General features: G+C 39.5%; 1 pseudogene; it reads right to left on the bottom strand.

The window, feature by feature from the left end:
- Positions 1-409: 409 nt before the first annotated feature.
- On the bottom strand, positions 410-1,773 carry LOC143648903 (NLR family member X1 pseudogene; annotated as a pseudogene).
- Between the last annotated feature and the right edge of the window lie 13,985 nt (positions 1,774-15,758).

The raw sequence follows: 15,758 nt of genomic DNA, 5'->3' as shown, positions 1-15,758 counted from the left end.
AGTGGCTGCTGGCATCCTCAGTATCCACAAAAAGGCATAAAGGCAGGAGTGGAGGCTGGCTGTGGCTCAGAGGACATTTAGACTCTCCAACACATCTTCTGGAGGGCAGTCCTCTTGGTCTCTGGAATAAATTACTGCCACGTTAGGGATATTACCAGAGGCTCCTTGAGAGGAAGGAGAGTCAAGATTGGCGGTGGTGCTACAGGGCAATTTGTTCCCCCAGATGCTACTTTCTTCAGTTCTCTGAGAAGGAAGAGTCTACAAGCTCAGAGCATCAATTTCCCATCTTTAAACTTGGAAATTTCCAACTTGGGGATGCTGGTTGGAGATGCCCTAGGAAGGCAACTGGTATTACTGTGCCCATTCCTTTGCTTACAGCCCTGAAAGGGTCATTCTAGAAGGAACAGTGCTAGCCAGGAGACCACAAAGAAAAGGGGTTTGGGAGCCAGTGGTCACACAACAAGGTGCCTGCTGCCACAGTCTCAGCTTCTTGGGATCCCAGCTTCTCCAGGAGGGCTTGACCTCATCCTCCACCCACAGCAGCTGGGCTTTGCACCAGGGGTTAAGGGTGGTACTCTGGCTATCTTCCAAATCCCTCAGCAGGAGCTCGAGGTGGCACCTGCCCTGGCCCCATTCCCAGGTGTTGAGGTTCTGCTGGACTTCGCTGAGGATCACTGACCAGTACTCAGAACTGCTGCCCCCTCTGTCAGTGATGCCACGGCCCGGGCACCACCTTCAGCTGTGCCCCCCAGTTCCACAGAACCTGGAAGCCCTCGGAGCTCAGCTTTTTGAAGTAGAGGTGTAGCATCTCCAGGGAAGGGTGCTCCCGGGCTGCCTTGGCCAGAGCCAGGCCGTGTTGTTGCCTGCACCATTGTAGGCCACATTGAGCTTCTGCAGCTGCCAGTTGTGGGCCAGCTGGGCAGCCAGCAGCCCCAGATCCTTGTCCCCAAGGTCCATATGCAGCAGGGACAGGTGAGTCAGCAAGGTGTTTCCCGCCAGCCCCTCCACCAGCAGGGCCACACCCACTGGAGAGCCAGAGGGTGGTAATTTGGCACTGGTCATGCAGCAGCAGGTCTCAGAGGTTTCTGCAAGCCTCAGGGCCCAAGCCAATAAGCTGCAAACCCAGCTTGCAGGCAGGCAGGAAGACAGGCATGAGGGTGTGCAGTCCAGCAGGGTCCAGCTGGCAAGAGGCTAAGTTGATCTTGTCCAGGGCATGCTTTCCACTGCTCAGCACAGCAGCCACCACAGCCATGTATACACCTGCCAAGTCGAGTTGGCGCCAGGAGCTGAGCACTTCAGTGAGAATCGCTGGTTCTGGAACTCGTAGGGGAAAAACAGGTGGTTGAGGAGCTCCGAGGGGGGCAGTACTTGCCAGCCCAGTGTGCCTAGCTTCTTCTTGATGGCCTGGGCATCCTCCAGGGCATCCAGGTTCTTGATGGGGCAGCTAAGCTGAGCCAGCATAGCCCGGTTGTGGGCAGAGAGAAGTCCTCCCATGAACATGGGGAGAGTTCGAAGACTTTATCCTCAGGGAGCTCTTCTGAGGCTGGCACCGTGGCCCTGCACACCCAGGATACTGGTGCCCATCCGGTCCAGAATGTCATCGTTGTAGTAGCCCTCGTCCGGGAACATCTGCAGCACCATAGCCTGGGTATGAGCCTCCTGGCTCTTACCCACCACTTGCCCAAACATTCGTGGATCCACCGGGAAAAGAAGCAGGAGAGGGGTACTGCAGGCTCCGCACCCCTTAGGGAGGGCAGCATCAGGCCCTGTCATCTCAAAGCTCAGCTTAAGTTACACCACTCCAGCCAAGGAGCCTCCTCTTGAACTCACAGTACACTGAATGTGAGCGCAGTGTTTCCCTGCTGCAACACATTCTGTGACTCCCTACTGCCCCTGTGGCAAACCCTAAATGTTTAGCCTGGAATACAAAAATTTTCTTGACCAGACCCCAATTTGATCTTACCAGACTCATTTTTCACTTTTGTTCATGCATTCCAGACACAACATCTTTCTTTTTCCCAAACACCCCATACATTTTCAAGCCCCGGCAATGGTAGGAAGGAATTAGCATCAATTATGCGTTTCGTTAAGTGTCAGGTTAGGTGTTATAAATATATCACCATCATCATCAACATCATCACAGCATCTATGATTAATTAGCATCAATTCCTTCAAGACCCTGCCTGACTTGGACCCAGTCACCCTGGAACACTGATCAAAGGCACCTGATCATCCTCACTCCCTGCCCTCTCAGCCGCTCTCATTTTCTGAACGGTGCCAAGGTTTCTCCTCCTTCAAAGCCTCCACAATACCATGCTCTCTTCCTGAAATGTCCACTGCCACCTCCGATTATTTACATGACTAATCCTACAGGGATCAGACTGAATGCCCTTTCTGTAGAAAGGTGTTCTAGTTTGCTAGCTGCCAGAATGCAATATACCAGAAACAAAATGGCTTTTAAAAAGGGGAATTTAATAAGTTGCTAGTTTACAGTTCTAAGGCTGAGAAAATGTCACAATTAAAACAAATCTATAGAAATGTCCAATTTAAGGCATCCAGGGAAAGATACCTTGGTTCAAGAAAGCCAATGAAGTTCAACATTTCTCTCTCAGCTGGAAGGGTACATAGCAAGAATGGTGGTGTCTGCTGGCTTTCTCGCAGCTCTACAAAAAAGGACTCTCTCCAAAATGTTTCCTCTTTTAAAGGATTCCAGTAAGCAACTCCACCTTCAATGGGTGGAGACATACTTCCACAGAAATCATCTAATCAAAAGTTACCACCGACAGGACAGCCAAAGCAATAGGCTGAGCCTCCAATCTTAGGGTTTGTTCGTATGAAACTTAATCCCGCAAAGGATAGGCTAAGCCTAGTTAAAATTAGGCCTAAGAGTCACCCCCAAGAGAACCTTTTCTGTTGCTCAGATGTGGCTTCTCTCTCTCGGCCGACACAGCAAGTAAACTCACTGCCCTCCCCCTCTCTACATAGGACATGACTCCCAGGGATGTGTACCTTCCTGGCAACGTGGGACAGAAATCCTAGAATGAGCTGGAACTCAGCATCAAGGGATTGAGAAAATCTTCTCGACCAAAAGGGGGAAGAGCAAAATGAGACTAAATAAAGTGTCAGTAGCTGAGAGATTCCAGAGTTGAGAGGTTATCCTGGAGGTTAGTTTTATGCATTAAATACAGATATCACCTGATTAGTTAAGGTGTTATGGAGAGGCTGGAGGGAACTGCCTGAAAATGTGGAGCTGTGCTCCAGTGGCCATGTTTCTTGAAGATGATTGTATGATGATTTGGCTGTCGCAGTGTGACTGTGTGGTTATGAGAGCCTTGTGTCTGATGCTCCTTTTGTCTAGCTTACTGATGGACAAGTAAAACATATGGATTAAAAATAAATAAATAATAGGGGGAACAAATGTTAAAATAAATTTAGTAGATTGAAGTGCTGGTGATCAGTGAAAGGGAGGGGTGAGGGGTATGGTATGTATGAATTTTTTTTCTGTTTTCTTCTTATTGCTTTTTCTGAATTGATGCAGATGTTCTAAGAAATGATCATATGATGAATATACAACTATGTGATAATAGTGTGAGTTATTGATTATATAACAAGAACAGAATTGTCATATGATAAGAATGTTTGTGTTTGTATGTGATTATGTATCATAAATAAAAAATGAATTAATTTAAAAAAGATTAAAAAAAAGTTACCACCCACAATTGGGTGGGTCACATCTTCATGGAAACAATCAAAGTGCTCCCACCCAGCAATACTGAATGAGGATTAAAGGACATGGCTTTTCTGGGGTCCACCAGATTTAAACCAGCACAAAAGGCTTTCCATCGCACCCTCTTAGAAGGTCCCCTCCCGCCCCCGCCATTCTACACTTGCACTGCACCTGGAGCTTTTCTTTTCATTGTTGTAGGGGATGTGGAGAAATAGGAACACTCACTCACTGCTGTTGGGAACGTGAAATTGAAATCAGGAACTCAAACAGATATTTGCACACCAGTGTTCATAGTGGTATTTTTCACAATTGCCAAAAGATGGAAGCAGCCCAAGTGTCCATCAACTGATGAATGGATAAACAAAGTGTGGTGTATACATACAATGAATATTATTCAGCTGTAAAAAGAAATTTATTCCTAGATATTTTATTCTTTTAGCTGCTACTGTAAATGGAATGCTTTTCTTGATTTCCTCCTCATATTGCTAGTGACTAGTGAATAAGAAAACTACTGATTTTGGCTGTTCTTGGATCCCACCACTTTGCTGAGCTCATTTATCAGCTTTAGTAGCTTTGTTATTGATTTTTCAGGACCTTCTAAATATAAGTTCATGCCATATGTAAATGAACTTATATTTACTTCTTCCTTTTACTTCTTCCTTTCCAATTTGGATGCCTTTTAATTTTTTTTTTCCTTGCCTAGCTACTCCAGATAGAAGTTCTAGAACAATGTTGAATAACAGGAGTGACAATGGGCGTCCTTGTCTTGTTCCAGATCTTAGAGGTAAAGAGCTCAGTCTTTCACAATTGAGTGCAGTGTTAGCTAGGGTTTTTCATATATGTCTTTTACATGTTAAGGAAGTTTCCTTTCTATCTTTTGTTATGTTTTTATCAAGAAAGAATGCTGGATTTTGTCTAATGCCTTTTCTGCATCACTCAAGATGATCATGTGGTTTTCCCCTTTGATTTGTTAATGTACTGTGTTATACTAATTGATTGCTTGTATTGAACGAATGCTTGCAAACCTGGAATAAAACCCACTTGATCATAGTATACAATTCTTTTAATGTGTATTGGACTCATTTTGCAAGTATCTTATTGAGGATTCCTGCGTCTACATTCATTAGAGAAATTGGTCTAGAATTTTCTTTTCTTGTAGTATCTTGATCCGGCTTTGTTATTAGGGTGAAATTGGCTTCATAAAATGAGTTTTAGGTAGTGTTCCATCCTCTTAATTTTTGGAAGAATTTGAGCAGAATTGGTATTAATACTTCTTAGAATGACTTGTAGAATTCCCCTATGAAGCCATCTGGTCCTGGACTTTTCTTTGAAGGTTTTTGTTTACCAGTTTGATTGCTTTACCAGTTATTGGTTGAGATCTCCTATTTCTTCTTGAGTCAGTGTAGGTCATTTATGTTTTTCTAGGAATTTGTCTATTTTTTCTAGGTGTTAACCTAGATTTGTACAGTTGTTCCTAGCACCCTCTTAAATAAATTTTTATTTCATTTTCATTTCTCATTTTAGTCATTTGTGTCCCCTCCTGTTTTCCTTTGTCAGTCTAGATAAACGTTTGTCAATTTTATTAATGTTTTCAAAGAACCAGCCTGTGGATTTGATTCTCTTTAGTGTTTTTCTAATACTACATTTCATTTATCTCTGCTCCCATCTATGTTCTTTCCTTCCTTCTGTTCATTTTGGGTTTAGTTCTCTCTCATTTTTCTAGTTCTTCCAGTTTGAAGTTAGGTCTCTGATTTGAAGTTTTTCTCCTTTCTTTATGTAAGCATTTAGAGCTGTAAATTTCCCTCCTGGCACTGCCTTTGCTGCATCCAGTAAGTTTTGGTATGCTGTCTTTTCATTTTCATTTGCTTTAAGATATTTCCTAATCCCCCCTCTGATTTCTCCTTTGATCAATTGTTAAGTGTATGTTTAGTTTTCTGTGTTTGTTAATTTTCCAGCTCCTCCTGTTATTTATTTCTACCTTCATTCCATTGTATTCAGAGCCCATTCTATTATTTCAATTTTTTTTTTAATTTATTGAGACTTGTTTTGTGACCTACAATAAAAATTCATCCTTTAGAATAATGTGTATTCTGCTGTTTTTGGGTGAATGTTCTATATATGTCTGTTAGGTCTAGTTGGTTTAGGGTATTTTTCAAATCTGACTACCAGACTTAATCTTTTTTCTAGATGCTCTATTCATTATTGGAAGCATGTACAAAAGTGTCCTACTATTAATGTAGAACCATAAGTTTCTCTCTCCAATTCTGTCACTATTTGCTTCATTTGTTGAACACCTCTGTGGTTAGGTGCATATATGTATAATTGTTACATCTTCTATTTGAATTGATCCCTTTATCAGTATAAAGGTTTATCTCTCATGATTGTTTTTGACCTAAAGTCTATTTTATCTGATATTGCTATACCTACCCTAGTTCTCTTTTGGCTACAACTTACATGGTATATATTTTTCCATCCTTCCACCTTCACCCTTCTTGTATGTTTGAATCTATGGAAAATCTCTTGTAGACAACATATAGTTGCATTATACTTTTTTTTTAATCTACTCTGCCAATCACTATCTTTTGACTGGAAGGTTTAATCCATTTATATATTTTTATTGATATATATTTATTTTCACATACCATGTAATCATCCAAAGTGTACAATCAATAGTTCATAATATCATCATAAAGCTGTGCATTTATCATCACAAGCAACTTTTTTCTTCTTTTTTGTGAAAAGTAAAATATACAAAAAAGCAATAAATTTCAAAGCACATCACAACAATTAGTTGTAGAACAGATTTCAGAGTTTGGTATGGCTTACAATTGCACAATTTTAGATTTTTACTTCTAGCTGACCTAAGATACTGGAGACTGAAGAAATATCAATATAATGATTCAGCAATCATACTCATTTGTTAAACTCTACTTTCTCTGTATAACTCCACCATCACCTTTGCTCTTTCTATCCCACTCTTTAGGGGAATTTGAGCTGTGCCCACTCTAACTTTTTCGTGTTAGAAGGGTCCATCACTATATGGGGTAGTGTTCTAGTTTGCTAGCTGCTGGAATGCAACACACCAGAGACAGATTGGCTTTTAATAAAAGGGATTTATTTCATTAGTTCTTCAGAGGAAAGGCAGCTAACTTCCATCTGAGGTTCTTTCTTATGTGGAAAGGTTCAGGGTAATCTCTGCTGGCCTTCTCTCTAGGCCTCTGGGTTCCAATAACTTTCCCTGGGGTGATTCCTTTCTGCATCTCCAAAGGCCCAGGCTGAGGAGTGCTGAGATGAGGTATGCCAAGCTGCTTTGGCTGTGCTACATTGCTCTCTCTCATTTAAGCACCAGCCAATTAAGTCAAATGTCATTCATTGCAGCAGTCACGCCTCTTAGCCGACTGCAGTTGTAATCAACAACAGATGAGGTTCATGTACCATTGGCTCATGTCCACAGCAACAGAACTAGGTGCCTTCACCTGGCCAAGTTGACAACTGAATCGAACTACCACAGGTAGGGAGATGGAACTATCTGATGTTATGGAGAGGCTGAGCCCTTTGCTTTTCAGAATTTAGCTGGTCCAGGGACCCATCTGGAGGTTTCTGGAAAGTTGCCTCCGTGTGTGGAACCTTTGTAGAATCTTATATAATGCCCTAGATGTTCTTTAGGATTGGCAGGAATGGATTTGGATGGAATTTGGCAAGCTGAGATAGGTAGCAATGTCTAACTGAAGCTTGCATAAGAATGACCTCCAGAGTAGCTTCTCGGCTGTATTTGAACTCTCTCAGCCACTGATACCTTATTTGTTATACTTCTTTCCCCCCTTTTGGTCAGGATGGCATCGTTGCTCTCATGGTGCCAAGGCCAGTCTCATCCTTGGAAGTCATCTCCCACACCACTAGGGAGACTTTCACCCCTGTAACCCATTTACATTTAAAGCCACTACCTATAATGCAGGAATTTTCCTCAGCTATTTTGCCTTTCAGTGTTTCAAGTCATCTCTTTTTATCTCTCTACTCTTCCAATAATGCCCATTTTCATATTTATTTGATTTTTTTAATTGTACTGGGATCCCTTCTCATTTCTATCTGGATATATTTTTAAATATTTTTTCCTTGTGGTTAGCATAAGGTTAAAATTTGAAATCCTAAATATATATTAATCATATTTGATTTGATACGAGGTTGACTTCAATTGTACACATATACACTGCTCCTTAACCCCTCCATCCCCCCACCATTTTTTGTACTTGTTGCAAATGATCTATGTACATTGTATGTTCCAACCATAGATTTATCATTGCTTCTTATACATTTGCATTTCAGCACCTGTAGGAAGTGAGAAGTGGACTTATGTACCATAAATACAACACAATAATCCTGGCATTTATAATTTCCTAAATGGTTATCTTTACCACGGGGCTTTATTTCTCTATGCCCTTTGAACCACTGTCTCGTGTCTTTTCCTTTCAGATTGAAGAAGCCCCTTTAGCACTGCTTGTAGGGGAGATCTAGTTTGATGAACTCCCTCAGCTTTTGTGTACCCGGCAGTGTCTTATTCTCTCCATCATTTGGAAAAAAAGTCTCACTGTATATAAAATTCTTGGCAAGCAATTATTTTCTTTCAGCACTTCAAATATTTCATCCCACTACCTTCTTGCCTCTGTGGTTTCATATGAGAAATCAGCACTTATTCGAATTGGTACGTCCATGTACATAACATATTGCTTTTCTCTTGCAGCTTTCAGGACCCTCTCTTTGTATTTTGCATTTGACAGTTTGAATCGTACGTTATGGGGCAGATTTTTCTTCAGAGGTATCCTGTTTGGTGTTCTCTGGGCTTCTTGGATATGCATATTTATGTCTTTTACTAAGTTTAGGAAATTATCCCTCATTATTTCTTCAAAATTTCCTTCTGCCCCTTTCTTTCGTCTCCTTCTGAGACTCTTTTAATTCATATATTGATATGCTTGATGGGGTCCCTGAGATCTCTTAGCTATTTTCACTTTTTATGGTTCTTTTCTTTTCTGGTCCTCAGCCTGACTCACTTCAATTATCTTGTCTTCAAATTCACTGATTTTTTATTCTGCCAGCTCCAATCTGCTATAGAAAACCTCCTGGGAATTTTTCATTTCAGTGTTTGTGGTCTTCACCTCCAGTAGTTCTGTTTGGATCTTTTTTACTGAAATTCTCATATTGTTCATTCATTGTTTTCCTGATATCCTTTAGTTATTTATCCGTATTTTCCTTTATCTCTTTGAACATATTGAAGATCATTTTTAACTTTTTGCTTATTGTGAAATATAACACATATACAAAAAAGCAATAAATTTCCAACTATATTTTAACAAGTAGATATAGAACAGATTTTGAAGTTTAGTATTGGTTACCGTTCTACAATTTTTCCTTTTTTTTTTTCAGACATCATTTTTTAAGTCTTTGTCCAGTGTATCTACAGTCTGCTTTTTTTTGCTGATGTTTTCTGGATTTTTATCCTCTTGCTTTGAAAGGGCCAACATTTCCTCTGTCTTTGTTTGCCTTATAATCTTTTGATGCACATTGAACTTTTTAATATTTTAATATGTTTGCTCTGGGGGTTATTCCTTGAGATGACTGGATCTTGAGCATGTAACCAGCTGGTGATATGCAGGAATTTTTTTGAGTGACAATCCTGCAATCAGGAAGGTTGGCCCAGGGCAAGTGCAGATTGCAGAGTCCTCCCCATCTTTTCTGGGCGTGTATCTTTTCTCAAGCTTGTGCTTGCTAGTGGCTTATAGTACCCCAGTTTACAGGAGTTTGACTGCCCCCTCCACTTCCTTGGAGACAGACTTTTCTCTCTTCCTGGTGTCCTTCTCCAGGAAAGAAATAAGATTTTCCCCAGGCCATCTGCTTCAATTGTTTTTCCACTGCTTTCCTTGTAGGGAGGTGTTAGGTGGGGGCACGTGGAGCTTTTTCCATTGCTCCCCAAAGCTGTGCTTTCATAAACTCACAGGAAATGCAGCCCTTTAACTGTGTCCACAGCTCTGAGGAAGCAACTGTTTAAGTCTCCTCCACCAACCACCTTTGTCCAGGATGGGCCCTCAGAGCCAAATTCATTCATCAGAGTTATTAGCGCTGTGCCATGCTAACCTCAGATCTTGGAGAAGTAGATTTTTATGTCTCCTTCTGGCACCAACAAGTTAAAACAGTGGTGGGAGCTACTGCTACTGCCACAGGGATGAAGGTGGGCAGTAACCCCCACCATGCAGTGGGAGGAGCAATTTACTGGTATTTACCATAATTTAACAGCCCTCTCCTCCTTGGATGCTGTACAGTGTTTTATTTGACTCCAGAGTTTTGAAATAGTAGATTTCAGTTTCTAACGGCTGAATAGTTGTTCTGGTAGAGGGACTGATTTCTGAAGTTTCCCACTCATTCCTCTTCTCACAATCAGGAATCATTCTTGGGATTGTCATTTGTTCTTTCAGTATTTTATTAAAACCTTTCTTGAGTACCTACTATACACCAGATGCCATAGTAGGAATTAAGAGTTCGACAATGTCAAAACAGACATGTATCTACCCTCATGGAGCCTAAGTTATGGAGGAGGCAGGAAGAAAACAAGAAGTAGAAAGAAAGATAGCTGTGCAAAAAAGCACGTGTGTGTATGCACACATATATGTACACTAATGTTGGCATGCTTTTCATAACTTTTTCTGTTTTGAATTTTTCTATAACCCTCAAAGTGGTTAGCTACTGCTTCTAAATTTCACGTGGTCTGGGAATTTTGAAAACAGGCTCTTCTATTTGATGTCACTGATGTCTCTGTGAGAACTTAAGGTGTCTTTTGTGCAGCTTTTTGTGGCATTTCAGTAAATGTAACCACCTTAACGGTGACTAAAACTGACCTGCTGAGAAGTCAAGAAATGGACAGAAATGGGGCATTGCTATAGTCTAAAAGAACAATGGAAAAGACAATTAAACTCTACTTGGAATGAGCAAAGGATATGAGAAAATAACACTCATTCTGAAGGATCCATCACTTTTTTTTGCTAATGATTGCTGCGTTTGACTTGTTCTTAGGGATTTACATTAACCAAAAGTTGCAAACCTAAAGTGTAGAACTGTAGATCAAAACTAGAAAACACAAGTTTTTCACTGTATACAGAGTAGTTTTATGGGCAAAGTGAGTCCATTGTTTTAAATTTGATGTGGTCAAGTTAAGCAAAAAAATAATGTCTTTTAAAGATACCCATTCATTTATTCAACAAACAGTTATTATTAATAAGCACCCATTATGTGTTAGACATTTTACTTGGTGTTGAAAGTGAAGGATAAAAGGTGAGAATAGTATGATACAAAGAGAAATTGGCATATGCAGACTCATGATTACGACCTTTTTCCTATCTTTTAAAGGAAACAAGCAGGTATTGAAATAAAAATAGGTTACTATAGAAAATGGTAAAAGAGGCACATATAAAAGCCAAAAGAGGCAGCCATCATTTTGGGTTGGGAGAAATCAGGGCTGATGTCAGGAAGGAGATGCCATGTGAATCATGCACTGGAGGATAGGTAAGGCATGTGGTCTGGACCTTATAAAATGAAGTCACATAGGAAAGGAATAACAGATGATTATGACTCTCACTGAGGTAATAATAAGATTTACAGAGTTAATGGTCCAGTCTGGAGCTGGGGGTGAAATCAATTTTCCTGAGACACTCACTTCCATCCAGCAGAAAGCAGGAAAATGTCCAGCAAGTCACTCTCTACCTGGAAGCTGCTGACAATAAGCATCACTAGGCGTGCTGATTCAGAACAATGGGAGCTTCCAAATCCTTGTCACCCCTCAGTACATGAGTCTATACTGCAACTGTTGGAGTAAAGCCATGCTTGCAAATTGCCTTTCATGCAACTTGCCAAGAGTGAGTGTACACTATTTTTTCCTCAAGCAGAGTAATAAAGGACAGTGATTTCTTTGGCTTTCCCTCCTGATGGAAGGATAGATTGTTCAAAATGTAGAGGCTGGTAAACTTTATGCATTTCTCTAAAGGGCCAAGACTAGAAGCTATATAAATATAATTATGTTATGGGTATGCCTATTTATTATCACATGACTTAGAAACAACTATAAGGATGAAAACATTTATGTAAAGTTTAAGAACAGGAAAAACATGCCATATATTTTTGATATACATATATGGGATATATATCATATAGATGATAAAAACAATCATAAATGAGGTGAGCTCTATATTCTTCAGTTTTTTACCTGGAGTCAATTTCTGGAATGTGGTGTAGAGAGAGGTAGCCTAAAGAGGACAGAACTTTCTCATGGACTTAAGATCAACATAAATCAGATTTCAGGGCTACTTAAGTGCCTGGAGTATTTGAGATAGCGTACCAAACAGAGAGAAGCAATGCCAGGAAGTTGCTCCACCAATATGAATAGAGAAACTTCTTGAGTCTTTGGCCAATTAGTAAACTTTATTTGCATAGGACAAACTCCATGATGCTGAGCAAAGAACAATTACCAGGGAAAGAACAATTATCAGTTGACTGTGAGGTAAATAACTACTGAATCTCATGCAGGGTGGAGAAATGTTCAAGCTTCAACCAATCAGAGTGGAAAAACCTTACAAAAACTGTAAAACTTTCAGATGAAACCTCAGGAATGTGCATTCTTAGAATAAGGTCTAATCCAGGCCTAAAGTATAGGTTTCACTAGTTCTACCCTAACAAAGCTTAAAAACAAATCTCAGAAAGGTTAAGATAATTCCTAAGAAAATTGACTGCTTCCTAGTATAAAACCCAAAATTCCATTGAAGAATTTTTTTAATGTGCCACTCAACAATGAAATATCCATAATATCCAGCATATCATAAAAAATTACTAGATATATACAAAGCAGGGAAATATGATCCATAACCAGGAGAAAATTTAGTCAAGAGAAACTCCCCCCCAAATGATGAAAATGATGTAATTATCAACCAGGATTGGATTTTTTTTGCTAATTAGTACATATGCACAGGCACAACCTCTTCCCAGCCATAAAAATAGTGAACATAGTGTCACAGGAAATTCTATTTTTTATTGATATATTTTTTAATTGTGAAAAATATATACAAAAAACAATAAATTTCAAAGCACACTGCAACAATTAGTTATAGAATAGATTCAGAGTTTGGTATGGGTTACAGTCCCACAATTTTAGGTTTTCCCTTCTGGCTGCTCTAAGACATTGGAGACTGAAAGAAATATCAAAATGATTCAGCAATGGGGAAGTTGACCATTTCCCCCTTTCTCACCATTCCCCCAAGGGGACTTTGCAAACACTTTTTTGTTCACTGTCCAAATCACTCTGGGACTTATCAGAGCATCTCACTAACATGGACGAACCAACAAAATCTCATGCCTTATTCAAGATTCTATGTACTTATGGTGTTCAACTAAACTAACCATAAAAGTTAAATTAGGAAATGCACTATCCAAAATAGAAATTTTGCACCAAATAAAGATCCCTCCCATTAGTCTCACACAGAAGTTGAAGTTTTAAAATGTGGACAATATCATCCTTTACCCAGTCATCCATTATGATTCTGCATAATCCTATGCAGATCAGCTTCTTTCATACCTCTACTCAATGTCTGATCACTTTTTCAACTTTTCAAACAGTTCCTGTAGAGTAACGCTGACTTTAGTAGCTTCAGAGCTCTAACTCTGAGTCTCAGGTGCCACATAAATACCTGAAGTTTCTGGGAAAGACCATGTTATATACAAATAGCTCAGTATCTCATAATTTAAAATTAACAGTGGCACTTTCTGAATATATATGACTGCTGTAAGAGCTTACAATCTAGGATCCTTTAAAAAAGCAATCTGGGACGCTTTACAAAAAGCCCCAACCTAAAAATACATGTTCTGAACTTCAGTTCACTGAATTTTTATATTACAGTCAGTCCATATGATTGAGGCATGATAATATTTGTTTTTTTGTTACTGATATTTCATTCAACATACAGTCCTTAAGATTCATTATCTAGTTGGATGCCTAACAGCTTCATTCCTTCTTGTGGCCTCTCAGCAGTCCATTGTATGTATACATCATAGTTTCCCCTTCCATTCCTCAGTCATTTCACCATTAGGCCACCTCCATCCATTGTGAATCATGAACACTGCCACCAGAAAATTGTGCATATGTCCATGCCTGTCCTCACACTCAGTTCCCTCTGGGGTATATACTGAGCAATAGGGTTTCAGGATCATATGGCAAACCTACCCCGAGCCTCTTATGAAACCACCACACAGTCCTCCAAGAGGCTGCACCTCTCATTTCCCTCCTGATAGTGAATAAGTACATCTCTTTCTCCACATTTTCTCTAGCACTTGTTTCTCTCTGTTCATTTTTGAATAGTTTTATTCACACATCATACAATCCAGCCTAAGTGTATAGACATGCCTTCATCACCATACTCTATCTGAAGGCATTTCCTTTTCTTCCACAAAGAATCCATACGCCTTTCCCAATCCCACCCCCTCCCATTGATAGTTTTGGCATGTTACATTCAGTGGAAGCATATTGCAATGTTACTATTAACTAAATATCCTAACTTACATAGATTGTACTTTTTCCCATTTACCGACTATTTTCAACACCCTGCAGTATTGACATTCATTTGTACTCCCTCATACAAAAAGATTTTTAATTTGTACATTTAATGACGATAATTGTACACTCTGGGCTTTCCTAAATTATACCATCTCAGTCTTTATCCTCTGTCTTTCCTTCTGGTTTCATATGTGCCCCAGCCCTTCTCCCTCTATCATATTCACATTCAGCTTCATTCAGTGTACTTACATTATAGTGCTACAATCAGGTAGTATTGTGCTATCCATTTCTGAATTCTTACAATCAGTCCTATTGCACAATCTGTATTCCTTTATCACCATTGCTTAATCTCTACTCTATTTCTACCTCCTGATAATCTGTGTTCTTAATTTCAGTTCTCCAAGTTCACTCATGTTAGTTCATACCAGTGAGACCATACAGTATTTTTCCTTTGTTTCTGGCTAATTTCACTCAGCGTAATGTCCTCCACGTCCATCCACATTGTTACATGGTTCATGACTTTATTCTAACAGCTGCATAATATTCCATCCTATGTGTATACCACAGCTTGTTTAACCATTTATACATTGGATGGACATTTGGGCTGTTTCCATCTCTTGGCAATTGTAAATAATGCTGCTATAAACATTGGTGTGCAAATGTCCATTTGTGTCCTTGCCCTGTCCTCTGAATAGATACCTAGCAATGGGATTGCTGGATCATATGGCAACTCTATACATAGCTTCATGAGGAACCACCAAACAGGCTTTTGGAGCAGTTGCACCATTTTACATTCCCACCAACAGTGGATAAGCGTGCCTCTTTCTCCAAATCCTCTCAGCACTTGTCATTTTATTTTTTGTTTGTTTGTTTAATAATGGCCATTCTAATGGTGGGAATCAAAACCATCTCATTTTTTGATTTGCATTTCCCTAATAGCTAGTGATGTTGAACATCTTTTTATGTGCCTTTTAGCCATCTATATTTACTCTTCTGAGAAGTGCCTGTTCATGTCTTTTGTCCATTTTTTAAATTGGGTTGTTTGTCTTTTTGTTATTGAGTTGAAGAATCTCTTTATATATTCTGGATACTAAACCCTTATCTGATATGTGGTTTCCAAATATTTTCTCCCATTGTGTAGGCTCCTTTTTAACCTTCTTGACAAAGTTCTTTGATGTATAAAGTGTTTAATTTTGAGGAGTTCCCATTTATCTATTTCTTTCTTCAATGGTCATATTTTGTGTGTAAGAAATAGGAAACTGCATCCTATTTTAAGTATTAGACGATATTTCCCTTTATTTTCATCTAAAAGTTTTATGGTCTTAGCTCTAATGTTTAGGTCTTTGATCCACTTTGATTTAATTTTTTGTATAAGATGTGAGATATGTATCTTCTTTCATTCTTTTGCATATGGATATCCACTTGTCCAAGCACCATTTATTGAAGAGG

This window comes from Tamandua tetradactyla, chromosome 10 (genome assembly GCF_023851605.1).
Source record: "Tamandua tetradactyla isolate mTamTet1 chromosome 10, mTamTet1.pri, whole genome shotgun sequence".
NCBI classification, from domain to species: domain Eukaryota; kingdom Metazoa; phylum Chordata; class Mammalia; order Pilosa; family Myrmecophagidae; genus Tamandua; species Tamandua tetradactyla.
This window is presented reverse-complemented; position numbering and strand designations above follow the sequence as displayed.